Consider the following 14,347-nt stretch of genomic DNA (forward strand, 5'->3'; position numbering starts at 1 on the left):
CAATGTACCACTGGCTAGCAGGCTGATAGCGTGCAGACAAGTGGAGTCTGCTTCCTGGTTAAATCAGTTGCGGTGGTGCACTTACCAGGCAATGAAAAGGCAGCGATAAGGCAGCGGGTGTGCAATAGGATGTATGGCTGCATGGGAGTCTGAGCTCCATAGGTAAAGGCAGGCAATACAGGTTCTGGTCCTGATAACTCACCACAGTGGCGTACAAGTGTGCACAGCTGGCTGGGAGACTATGGGAGATACCGTCTTCATCATAACAGCAAAGCGATTAGGCATAAGCAAGAAGCTGGTGAGTCTAAAGCCTAATAATGGAGCCTGAACGTGAGTGAGCATGAGCAGGGGAGTCTCAGCACATTGTTTACCTGTGTACCTCCATTTATTGAATGTGGGCCAGGATTAATGGCCCCTTGGCCACTAGAATGACCAATCAGGTTGGCATTCAGCCAAACAATACCATAACAGGCAAAAGCCACAGGCCTGGATGTTCCAAATATGGTGAACACACAGGCTTTACAGTAGGCAGACATGAGTTGGGTGTTGTTGGGGCTTACACAACATGTTTACACAATCAGGGGTCCTGGGCAGGCCAGACTTCATGGCACCAGGTCTGTTGTGCCCCTTTGTGCTATTTATGTGTTTACCTCTGGTTTGGGCAGAAAAACATGTCCAGGCAAGGTAAGGCATAAATAAGCCTATTTTCAGGCCTTCCAGCCCTCCACAACACTCTGCAGTGATGTCTAACTTTGTTATTTTTGAAAGAATAATAAAAGGCAACAAATTGTTTTGCAGTACTTGTCCTATATCAGGAATTTATAGTTCTATCAGTACAGTACCTTGCTTATCAGCTAAATGTTGGCTATAGTCCTCTCTAAGCACTTTTCACTTTCAGCAGTATAATTTTACATTAAGGTTTAACGACATCAAAACTGAATCAGGTCAATCTGCTCATTATGCCATTTAAACTTTGAAGTTCTGTCGTAGACTCTAGAGGAAAGAGCCTTCATGAGTGGCGCAACGTACATGCCAAAACAACCCCAGGAAAACAGACACACCCACACCCATTGAGACCAGATGTTTTCATTAAGCTTTGGATGTGTAAATACACATATATATATATTTATCCTCCTGGTATAATTTCCCCTCTAATTTGCTATTTAATTAGATATGGATTTTCTTTTCTACTTAGGTCTTTCTCTGGCTATGTGTACTACCGAGAATCATAATCTTTTGATTGCCTGCTTGAATTTAATCCTTAGAAAGAAGATACCACATTTCAAGGCTTAATTTACACAATGCACAGTTTTATGTTTTGTTTGTTTGTTTGTTTGTTTTCCTGCACACACAAAGAGGGATTGTGGGGTGTCAAGATACAATATTCTGCTAAATATTTGAGGTTTCTAAGAAAATAGAATTATTAGACAGTAAGCTGCCTGAAGCAAATTACAATGGAAAGATGGAATTATACCCATGAACTGGGAAAAGAAGAGGATTTATGTACAAATGATCCTACTAAGGTGGAACAGACCTTGTCTAACCTGCTAAAGAAGCATTTATGTCCACCTATAAGGCCAAAGGATGAAATCTGGCTCTGAGACAGTGCTCTGCCCCCCAAGATTCAAGCAAATTTCTCATGGTGGAAATGAGAGGTTAGCATTGCACTTCCCTATCAGCTTGTCTGTGCTACATCTGCTTATTGGAGTCTTTAGCTCATTTGCATGCTTCTGCCATTTACTCTGGAATTTATTGCAGTATGACTGCATCTCAGACTTGGCTGGGAGCCAGAGCTTACTTTTTCATTCCCTCTTTATAGCTAATACAATATGAAAGTCACTAACAAAAAGACTTTCATGTCAAATTACAGAGGGAAAAAAATCTCAACCACTTAATAGGATTTTAAACTCTTCTCATTCTGGTGACTTCCTGTAAGTAGCAACATTTGAAAAGAAAGACTTAGCTGATGTTTTCTTCAAATACTCCCTACACATTGTAGGAAGGTTTTTTATATACTGTGATATGGTGCTCTTCTGTCACTACAGAGATGATATGGGGCAGTGGATCAAAACTATGTAGCCCTTCTCTTCTGTTCCCATCCCATTAGGTGTAACATCTTATCAAAATGCTAGCTAATGTACACTCTGAGAAATACTCTTGCTTGACAATTCAAACTGTTGCTGTAAAATCTGCTGTTGTAGTAGTAGTAGTGGATGTTCATGTAGTGCCTCAGAGGATCCAGATGTGCTAGCCATTGCAGTTACCCATTATGTACTGAAAGAAAGTCAAAGTTCTTGGGTTAACAACCTAATGATTAGTAATGATAAACATCATGAAAAACTAAAAGACTAAACCGACTCTTTTCAGATGAAAATCATATCCTCTAAGACCGGGAGAATCACAGCACCACAGAACCTTAGAGGTTGGATGAGAACTCCAGAGATCATTGAGTCCAACCTCCCTGCCAAGGCAGAATCAGCTAGGGTAGTTTGCACAGGACTGCATTCAACTGGGTTTTGAAAGTCTCCAGAGAAGGAGACTCCACAACCTCTCTGGGCAGCCTGTTCCAGTGCTCCATCACTCTCGCTGTAAAGAGGTTTCTCCTCATGCTGAGGTGAAACCTGTGTTCCAGTTTGTACCTGTTGCTCCTTGTCTTACTGCTGCAGACCAACAAAAAGAGTTTTTCTTTGGCAAAGTCTCTACCTCTTGACAAATCTGAAGTGGGTGTATATGTGTGTACATCTGGACAAAAGAGTTATATCTGCTAGTCTGAACTCTTATTTTTGAAAGCCTCAGTGCTCTGACCCTCAGTCTGCCAATCTTGGATTCTGGTCAATCTTTTAAATGTATTTTCATTTTTTCCCCCTAGATACACATTTAATTGCTTGTTGGATCCGTTTTCAAAGTGATAGATTAATTTCTTGATGATCAGATAATTTCAGGGAAAGTTCTCCCCCAAAATAAGTCAAGAAAACAGGATATCTTTAACTCCATAAAGGCATCCATCTGCTCCTAGGAACACGATATCAATTTAAGGAATGTTGTTCTTTCTATGTAGTCTGGACCTAATGTATGGTATGACAGGTGTTGGGAACTGGCTGAAGGAGGGGGGACACGAGTCCCTAGGAGCTTGTACAATCAAGCCCTTGCCATGAGGTCTGAGTGTTTTGAAACGCAGTTAAGTCACAGCAGTGTATGTGAAGAAGCTCAAAGGAATTTGTCCTTGAGCCTTCTGACAAACAACTTCTGTGGGACTGTGTCCAGATTAGGAGGGAAATTAGTGTCGGAGGGGGTTCGTTTGGGTTTTGGGGGGATGAAATATGAGGCCAAATTTTAAAAGGGTTTAAATAATTTAATAATATATCCACAAGGAATCCCCCCTCCCCAAACTTATTTACAGCTACCCCACACAAGTTCTTTGTATGCGGTTCCGAGATTATATTACAGAATGTCTATGTACAGCAAATTGGGAATTTAGCAAAGGTTTGAAGGATTTAGAAAGAGAGTCTGTGGCATCAAAGTGCCACTGGTAAGCTATTGAGAGTTTATTCTGGCTTAGATCGAGTTTCTCAGTTACTCACTGGTCGGAGTCAGTTTTGAGGGTCCCAAATATTGTGGGTTTGGATAATTCAGGGGTTATTGGGGCGCGCTGTCTGAGCTTCCATGGGTGCGGTCAAGCAGGGAGGGGCGGCTGGAGCGGCGGCTGGCTGGGAGTGCCTTGGTCAGTTCCCTGGGCTGGTGCCATGGGCTGGAGTCATACAGTGGCGGTGGTCCCCAAAAGCGGCTGGAAGCGGCAGATGAGCTGGTGGCAAGGAGCGAGAGGCAAGATGCGAGGTAGGTAGGTAGGTAGGTAGGTAGCAGGGACGCTGTATTGGCCCCTTTTATGAGTTTTGACCCCATGATTGATGGTCCTTGGGCCATAATTTTGTCCACTGAGGGCTTGGCAACGGGCCAAAACTCACCAAATAAGGTAAAGTCCGAGGATCCGATACCCCCAAATATGGAGAGGCCTCAGGTGGGTTCCTCCCCCTGGGCGTGTGAGCTTATGTAAGGTGTTTACTTCAACCTTCGAGGAGGCAACCCAGACTGGAAGGCACCAAGGCCATTGTGTCCCATTGTCTCCCTTAACTTGTTTACCCCAAGTATAGGCAGGGCAACACCCTTCGGGGGGACAACATGTCCGGGCATGAATAGGTTCATAAACATAGAATCAACGAATCATAGAATCAACCAGGTTGGAAGAGACCTCCAAGATCAGCCAGTCCAACCTAGCGCCCAGCCCTAGCCAATCAACTAGACCATATACATTTGAGGCCTGTGCAACCCTCCACCACAATTAGCTTCAGCAGAAACCGCAAGTAGGAGGATGTTATGAAGGGGCTAGTTGAAATCTGAGATTGGGGTGAAACGCAATGAGGCCGATTCAAAAGCTATTAAAGAATTCATTAATACATACAAAGATAATTCCCCCCAAACTTATTTACAACTATCGACACGAGTTCCTGGATGTGGTTAGCAGAAGTAGTTTACAGAATGTCTCTGTACAATGGAATTTTGATAGGTTTTAGAAATGTCTTTGACAGAGTCTGGCAGCTTCATTCACCACTTGTGAGGTTAATTAAATTCCTTTAGCAACTTGAATAAAGAATTCAGAATCCTCACTAGTCCCCAGTCTTAATGTCTGTGGCCCAAAACAATAGAAGACCTGTGGTGAATTCCACATGGGCTGCAATGTGGAACCAGCTGCTGGCTGAGGTGGCGGCCGAACAGCAGGTGAGCGAGGAGCGAACGAGCAGGCAAGCTCCTTATTCACCTGTTTACCCCCTTTTATAGGACAATGGCCGAGGCTAATGGTCTCATTGGCCACACAATCACCCAAATACACCCAATCACCTTTGGCAATCACCCAATATACCCAAAAAAGAAAGAACCCACCGGCTGTTCTCCTCCAAAAATGGAGGGAGTATACACCTTGCAGGCAACAGGGGCGTAGGCCTTATGGAACCCCTCTTATGCGACCAGATTAAACCAGACTAGGTTGTCTGGGTTTCCTTTGTCCTGTTTTCCCGCCTCTGGCTGCAATGCAGACAGGTAGGTCAACATGTCTGGACAAGACAGGACATGCCCAAGCCCATTTTGTGACCTTTAGGACTCTCCACCACAGAGGAACATGCAAATTCCAATCTTTAGATGTGCCAGTCACTAATTAACACTACTGCATTGCATGCTGGGTTCACACTAACTGGGTTCACACTAACCTAAAAGTCGATGCTCTGAAACTTGAAGCCTGATGCTCTCAATAAACCTTGGATTGTCTTGTAGCTAGCTCGTATTGAGTAATCTCTTGACTTTCCCAACCCTGCAGACATGCAAAGGTTAAATTGTTTGTTTTCATCACGTCAAAAGAGTTGCCTAAGTTTTTGTAATGATCCATTTTGCAGGTAGAAAGTATCTCCACCACTCCTGAAAGCTCTGTGAAAACTTTTTCCTTCTCTAACATCCCACCAGTACACTGACATTTGCAAACCATCGATCTAAACAACAATTAATTTCAATGAAATTAAGAACTACAGAAAAGCAGGCAAGCAAAACAAATACCACAGTATAGGAAAGGCTGTCTGCTTTTAAAAGCCCAAGAGACCCTCAAACGAAAATGACACTCACAAAAAGTAAATCCCAGCTGCTATTGTGAATGAGTACTGAAAAACAAGTCTAATGATAAAATCCCTAGAACAGAAGCCACAGCAGATACAATTGAGTACTATAGTTCCCAGTCACTTTTCCCCTTTGTGTTTAATGTGTTTTGCTAGAAAAGTGCTAGAGCACCACGATGGGCTCAAAATGAAAGCACTATGTTATAGTGATATGTACCTATAATAATAGCCAATATAAAAAGTTGAAATTATATTGCAACATGGTTAGCTGGGGTAACAGTGAGCATTCTCCTACTGGCAATAAAAGATAAGGCTGTCACTGAGAGTTCTGCTTATTTGCCTTCTAATTTTACCATAGAATAATGGAAGCCAAGGATAGAAAAGCCCTGTTGAGTTATCTAGCTCAGGTTGCTGCCAGCAAAGAATTTTTCATTATAGTCTATTTTTTTTAGCACCGATGGTTCTGTTACAGATTCCTTTTGGAGTCTCTTCTGTTTTATCAGGCATAGTGTGAGCAAGTTTTTTCATAGAATCATAGAGTCAACCAGGTTGGAAGAGATCTCCAAGCTCATCCAGTCCAACCTATCCCCCAACCCTATCCAGTCAACTAGACCATGGCACTAAGTGCCTCAGCCAGGCTTTACTTGAACACCTCCAGGGACGGTGACTCAACCACCTCCCTGGGCAGCCCATTTGATTCTTTTCAGGCTATATCTGCCCATTTGTAATTCCTTCCCATTAAATGTAGTCATAATTACTTTCACTCTGCAAATGTTTCTTCTTTTTCTTAGTGTGAACATTCAGGGATGAGTACAACAATTGCTTTGTGATCTGCAGTGGCAAACCTTAGAAACAGACACATGCTTTTGGTTAAGAAGCTGGCAATTGTTCCATCTGTCCTAATGACCCATGAGACTTCTCCCTGACTCCTCCCTGCCTGGTGGGGATGTCCTTATAAGCTCCAACATCACAACCCACCTTGCTATCTTTGTTTACCAGCTTAAGCTATCTTTAGTGTGATGGTTTGGATGTTCCCTGCCCCCCTCACACTTTGGAAATCACCCAGACTAGGCTCAGCTGATTCTGGAGATATGAATAAAGCTTATATTTGCAGCTAGCACAATATACAAGTAGATATTTACAGTATATACAGTTACAGACAGAAATAAACAAGGTAAAAGGTAATACAGAAACACAACTCCCCTCCCAGAAACCTGAGTCCCCAGGAGGGGCTCCCAACCACCCTTTCACCTTCCCCCTACCCCTCCCAACCTTACCCCATTCCCAAGGAAGAATGGAGGTTCGGCCAGGGGGGTAAGAAGCAAAGTGGATTAGTCAGAGAAACAGAGGGTGAGATTAGAGAGAGATGCAGCAGAAGCTGTGTTTTGATTCTTATTCTTATACATCTCAGCAAGCCTATGAGTAAAGTAGACATCACCATTGTTTTCCTATCACAGCCTGTAATCTAGTTCTTCTCACCAAAACATTCTAGCTAGCTCCAAACTTGCACATTTAGCTACCTTAATGTTTCAAGAGATCTTTGAAAATTATATCCTGTATTTAGGAACCTCTAGGAGCAGAAGTCAAAGTATCTTTTGAGTTGAGTTTGGATGCTCGAGGAGAACACAATGAAAAGCAAAGTCCTAACCATGCTTGTCCAAATGTTAATGATATCCAGTGCTCAGAATAACCCTACAGAAAACTGCTCAAATATTTTCTAATAATGTCTGTGCTTTTAAAGTCTTTTACTTCTGTATAAAACAGAGAATGTATGTAATAGTTACCCCCCCAAAAAATGGTACTTTTGCAAAATTTGAGAATATTTGCAATTCTCAAATATTCAGTATCTATGTCTGAGCCAATTTTGTGCTCTTAAGCACAAAGTTCTGGAGATACAACTTTCTGTCATAACTGCTCCATTACAAGATCCAGTAGCTTTAGTTCTCATGAAGGCTTAGAGCTGTAGCCACAGGTCTATGAAACCTGCAAGTTTGCTCTTAGAATCATAGAATCAGTCAGGGTTGGAAGGGACCACAAGGATCAGCTAGTTCCAACCCCTCTGCCATAGGCAGGGACACCCTAGCCTAGAGCAGGCTGCACACAGCCTCATCCACCCTGGCCTTAAACACCTCCAGGAATGGGGCCTCAACCACCTCCCTGGGCAACCCAGTCCAAGGTCTTACCACGCTCATGGTGAAGAACTTCCTCCTCATGGCCAGTCTGAATCTACCCACCTCCCCCTAATCCTGTCACTCCCTGATATCCTGAAAAGTCCTTCCCCAGCTCTTTTGTAGCCCCCCTTCAGATACTGGAAGGCCACAATAAAGTCACCTCCTCTTCTCCAGGCTGAACAGCCCCAACTCTTGCAGTCTGTCCTCATAGGAGAGGTGCTCCAGCCCTCTGATCAACCCAGTGGCCCTTCTCTGGACATGCTCCAGCATCTCCACATCCCTCTTGCAATAGGGGCTGCAGAACTGGATGCAGTACTCCAGGTGGGGTCTCAGTAGAGCACAGCAGAGTAGGAGAATCACCTCCCTCCACCTGCTGGCCACACTTCTCCTGATGCAACCCAGGCTCTGGTTGGCCCTCCGGGCTGCAAATGTACGCTGCTGGCTCATGTTAAGCTTCTCCTCCACCAGCACCTCCAAGTTCCTCTCCTCAGGGCTGTTCTGTAGCCAGCCACTGACCAGCGTTTATTTGTGCTTAGGATTGTCTCGACCTAGCTGCAGGACCTTGTAATTGGTCTTGTTGAACCTCATGATGTTGGCTTGTGCCCACCTCTGCAGCCTGTCCAGGTCCCTCTGGATGGCATCCCTGCCCTCTAGCATGCCTGCTGCACCACACAGCTTGGTGTCATCAGCAAAACTTGCTGAGGGTGCACCCAATGCCTCTGTCCATGTCATGAACAACGATGATCCCCTCTGTTCCCTTTAATTTTAACCTTATTTTGTATCTCCATGAAATACACAGGTACAAGGGGAAAAAGTCTTAAGAGGTATTTAAAAGCATGACTCAGCTCAGCTCTGTAGAGATCTCTCCTAGCTGCAGGTGGTTGGAAGTAGTTGCCACATCACCCCTTCAACCTCTGCCCTGGCAACTTTTGTATTGCTGGCCTGAGAGTAGGCATTACAGAAACCTGGACCTGCAAAACCTGAAATTCAGGAAATCTCAGATCCCTGGCTACTTCATATTTTATGACCTTCATCTTTCAGACATTATGATATTGAAGAGGCATCCTAGAGCATATTCACTAGCAACACAGGAGGGTGAAAGCTTTTATGTTTTAAAATGTACAAAGGCAGCAAAGGATCATGCCCTACTGTTCTTGAGCCACTGAAACACATGACCATCTGAGAGAGAAAGGAAGATCAAAAAAAAGATGAAGCCCATGATCTTTTTTTGTTTGCATTCCCCCCACCCAACCTTAACACTGAATTTCCAACTAGGATTTTCTGCTTACATGGTAGAAATGGATGTGGCACAAATACAGGCTGGACAGTGGCTGGCTGGAGAGCAGCAGCCCTGAGGAGAGGGACTTGGGAGTGCTGGTGGAGGAGAAGATCAACATGAGCCAGCAGTGTACATTTGCAGCCCGGAGGGCCAACCAAATCCTGGGTTGCATCAGGAGAATGTGGCTAGCAGGTCGAGGGAGGTGATTCTCCCCTCTACTACGCTCTGCTGAGACCCCACATGGAGTACTGCATCCAGTTCTGGAGCCCCTATTGGAAGAGGGATGTGGAGATGCTGGAGCATGTCCAGAGAAGGGCCACTGGGTTGATCAGAGGGCTGAGGCACCTCTGCTATGAGGACAGACTGCAAGAGTTGGGGCTGTTCACTCTGGAGAAGAGGAGGCTCCCAGGTGACTTTATTGTAGCCTTCCAGTATCTGAAGGGGGCCTACAAAAAAGCTGGGGAGGGACTTTTCAGGATATCAGGTAACGACAGGACTAGGGGGAATGGAGCAAAGCTGGAGATAGGTAGGTTCAGGCTGGACTGAGGAGGAAAGTCCTCCACTGTGAGAGTGGTGAGAGCCTGGAATGGGTTGCCCAGAGAGGTGATTGAGGCCCCTTCCCTGGAGGTGTTTAAGGCCAGGCTGGATCAAGCTGTGTGCAGCCTGCTCTAGGCTAGGGTGTCCCTGCCCATGGCAGGGGGTTGGAACTAGCTGATCCTTGTGGTCCCTTCCAACCCTGACTGATTCTATGATTCTGTGTGGGGCAATAATGTTAGTTCTGAGAGTCATCATCCTTTCTGAGCTAGTTATTAACTCCTTTATCTATCTACTGAGTTACTAGAAGATCCTACAGAGGTACTTCTCCAGCCAAAAGCAAAAAACCATGGCAGATCTAGATTTCCAATTGAATCAAATCCTCAGGCTCAAGATAAGTGTTCAAGGAAGACTGACTAAAATAAGAAATGGGAGAAAGAAGGTGAGAAAGAAGAAAAGAGAGAAAGAGAGAGAGAGAACAAGGTGGGGGGGAAGAAGAGAGAAGGTTTTTGGGAAAGAGTTTAGTACAGAGAATAAGTTTTTATCTGTACATGAAATATTTCAAGGAAGCTCTGCTGGGGTGAAGGAAATAGTGCCATTCCTTAAATATTACTCTGCTTACAGAAGGAAAAGTGTAACTGTTCAGTCTTTTATATATGTTTCCTACCTGAGAGAGTGCCAGATGATGCCATGTAGTCTCAGGTTAATCACTGTGTGAGAGACCTAGGCTGGAAGCCAAACACACTTCACAGTCAACCGTGAGATCAAGTGATGCTGAACCTTACATAAGATTCACAAACAGAGCATTTCGAGCACTGCATTTTTAACAGATATCTAGTATGACATTTCATATTCATCTGCTATCAGGGCTCAAACTGAGCCAGTGTGTGGCATTATACTATACAAGACTTCTCTGCAGAATACAAACTTCCACAAGAAAGAAATCTTGTGTTCTTACTGTTTGGGATGAGGGTGTTCCAGGCAGGCAGCAATGCATAACTGACTCACCAAATAAACAGATTAAAAGCATACTTTTGGGTGACCTCATTGCTGTCTACAACTACCTGAAGGGAGGTTGTAGCCAGGTGGGGGTTGGTCTCTTCTCCCAGACAACCAGCAACAGAACAAGGGGACACAGTCTCAAGTTGTGCCGGGGGAAATACAGGTGGGATGTTAGGAGGAAGTTGTTGGCAGAGAGTGATTGGCATTGGAATGGGCTGCCCAGGGAGGTGATGGAGTCACCGTCCCTGGAGGTGTTGAAGAAAAGCCTGGATGAGGCACTTAGTGCCATGGTCTAGTTGACTGGATTGGGCAGGGTGCTAGGTTGGACTGGATGATGTTGGAGGTCACTTCCAACCTGTTTGATTCTATGATTCACTGTGCCACACAAATGAAAAGCATGAAACACGTTGCTATAATTCTGTTTTCCAGGGCCTGGTCACATGAAGTGACTCCTGATTTGTGGTACAAGGAAAGATGCTTTTGGATCTACCATTCTGTGACTGCAGAGTCCTCCTGCTCCCATGAGATAGGACTTTGGTTTAATCTGCTGCTAAAGTGCATAATCAGGTTAGAGATTTTGCATACATGTTGTGAAGGTGTGGGAACTTGTGCTAGTTTGAAGCTAGCTAGAATGTTTTGGTGAGAAGAATTAGATTACAGGCTGTGAAAGGAAAACAATGGTGATGTCTACTTCCCTCATAGGCTTGCTGAGATGTGTAGGAACAAGAAATTAAAATATAGATAACCACTCTCACTGGGGCTGCTGGCTGAGCTGCATCTTACTCTCTAACCTCACCCTCCATTTTGGACTAATCCACTTTGCTTCCTACCCCCCTGGCCAAACCTCCATTCTTCCTTGGGACTTGGGTAAGGTTGAGAGGGGTAGGGGGAAGGTGAAGGGATGGTTGGAAGCCCCTCCTGGGGACTCAGGTTTCTGGGAGGGCTGTTGTGTTTCTGTATTACCTTTTACCTTGTCTATTTCTGTCTATAACTGTATCTACTGTAAATATCTGCTTGTATATTGTGCTAGCTGTAAGTAAATAGCTTCATTCGTATTTCCAGAGCCAGCTTAGTCTAGTCTGGGTGATTTCTAAAATGGGGGGGGGGGGAACACCCAAACCATCACAGAACTACAGAGAGATGGTTCAGAATCTAACTCTAAAGAAGGAGGACCATTTTCCTTTCACGTGTATAGGATGTTGACTATGAAGAACAGAGATCTTTTTGGCCAGAAGTATTAATTGTATCACTAGTGACAAAAAAAAAAACAACCAAAAAGAAAACAAAAAACAGCCAAAGAACTCTGTTTTTTTCTGAGGCTTTGAAACTAGGATTACTGAAGAACTAAGAAATGTTTCAGCATCTTCCCTCCTACGCAAGCACACACACACTGATAGGATTTACTCGAGCAAAAAAAACCCTACAGTCATTATAATTTAAGGATAACATCTTTTCCCTGGTACTCACACTCAGTGGAGTTCCAAAGCTGAATAAATTCAGTAAAAGTACTGCATATCACTGAAATGCATATAGAACAGGGACATTTAATCTTCAATAGAATATATCCTGATTATATTTTTATTTATAATTATATATTACTTTTTGTTTTCCTCCTTTAATTTTAAGAATAAAATTTGGGTTTGCATTTTGCAGACCAAGTACGAATATTATTATTTCTTTTTAACTTATATGAACTTAAGGGTCTGCAGTACCAAGTGTTCTGAAGGAAGAATTGGAGATGAGCTTTTCCTCTATGCCTCATGTCATAAAATCCTGGTATTATTTCCACACAGTATGACTATTGGGAAGATTCCTGTATTGAGGAGAGTAGAATTATACTACCTGAAAAGAAAGGCTATCATGAGAATCATCTTTTTAAATAGTATCAGGTGCTAATTGCTACACCTCTTCAGTTGTGCAGTATTTTCCTACCTCCTCCTTCCTCCTTTTGGGGTGTCTGCTGTATCAGTTTTGTACAAAATAACACTTCTGATGGAGCTTACAGCCAGGTGGTCATCTGTTGAAGGAGCAAATTAGTGTAGCCCAAAATTTGTAAGCATACATAAACACAAATACATTTCTCTCTGTGTGTATATAGAACCTGTCTTTTTCATAGAATCAACCAGGTTGGAAGAGACCTCCAAGATCATCCAGGCCAACCTAGCACCCAGCCCTAGGCACTCAACTAGACCATGGCACTAAGTGCCTCAGCCAGGCTTTTCTTGAACACCTCCAGGGACAGTGACTCCACCACCTCCCTGGGCAGCCCATTCCAATGCCAATCACTCTCTCTGCCGACAACTTCTCCTAACATCCAGCCTAGACTTCCCTCGACATAACTTGAGACTGTGTCCCCTTGTTCTGTTGCTGGTTGCCTGACAGAAGAGACCAACCCCCACCTGGCTAGAACCTCCCTTCAAGTAGTTGTAGACAGCAATGAGGTCACCCCTGAGCCTCCTCTTTTCTAGGCTGTCTTAGTCTTACTGAGCAGTAGTCATCATACACAACTAGCATATTTTGGTCATGTTATTTTTCAACAGGAACAAAAAGCTTTGAAATATCTCGATTTTCTTCATTGATGAATGCGACTCAACATGTTATTATGACCACAAGCTGACATAGGCAGGCAAAATTATGACAAATTGCCATGAAATGCTGATAGAGGAAATGGTATCAAGCTATGCCAGGGAGGTTTAGGTTAGACATTTGGAAAAACTTCTATTTTGAAAGGGTTTTCAAAGACTGGAACAAGCTGCCCAGGCAAGTGGTTGAGTTGCCGTTCCTGGATATGATAAAGTGGTCAAGGATATGGTTTAGTAGTGGCCCTGGTTGAGTTAGATAACAGTTGGACTTGATCTTGAAAGTATTTTCCCAACCATAGTAATTCTGTACATATTTATGTATGTATGTATGTATGCATTAAACATATATGATAAATTCCCTCTCAAATCTATTTTTTCCTATTCTCACCATTTGACTTTCGTTAAAAATGGTCTTAGAATGTTACCACAGTTCTTGATAACAGTTACTTGACAGATTTGATAGTACATGCTTTATTTATCCACTGCCTTGCACAGATTAGAACTTTCAAAAAGCAGCTAATTAATAAAAAATACCCTGAGCACATGGCAGAGATTTAAAATAGTTGCATCTACAAAAAAGCTATTATATTAGTGGAATTATTCCAATCAGAATGGAGGCCCCATTGTGCTAAGTGCTGTACAATCACCGAGTTAAAGACAGGCACTGTTCTTGCTTGCAGGGTAATTTGTGATAACAATGGAACATGACTTATTTTCATTGATAGTGGGACACTTGGTGCCCACTTAGACTCCCACCAAGCTTCATTGTAAGACTCCCACTAACATTAATAAGCGTTGAATTTTGGGTCTCCATTGTGAATTAACCAGTTCTGTGAACTTCCAAGCATAGAAGCAAGTACAACATGGAAAAGGTAATTAAAAGAAGGGGGGGGGGGGGGGGGGGGGAAGTGTTAAAGTATCACAGAATGTATTTTATTCACTTATTTCAACAAGGCAAGTTTAAATAATTTATGAAACTTCACAGTAACACTAATGAATTTAGCATTCAAATGATGAAGACTTGATGTGGGGTCTTCATAACAATCTGCCACTAAGCCTTTGATTTATGAGATTAAAAGAGTTGAAGCCTCCATTTCATTTCTTTCAATAAGTCATTTTGTTTGC

The sequence above is a fragment of the Pogoniulus pusillus genome, chromosome 3 (assembly GCF_015220805.1).
Source record: "Pogoniulus pusillus isolate bPogPus1 chromosome 3, bPogPus1.pri, whole genome shotgun sequence".
Lineage (NCBI taxonomy): Eukaryota > Metazoa > Chordata > Aves > Piciformes > Lybiidae > Pogoniulus > Pogoniulus pusillus.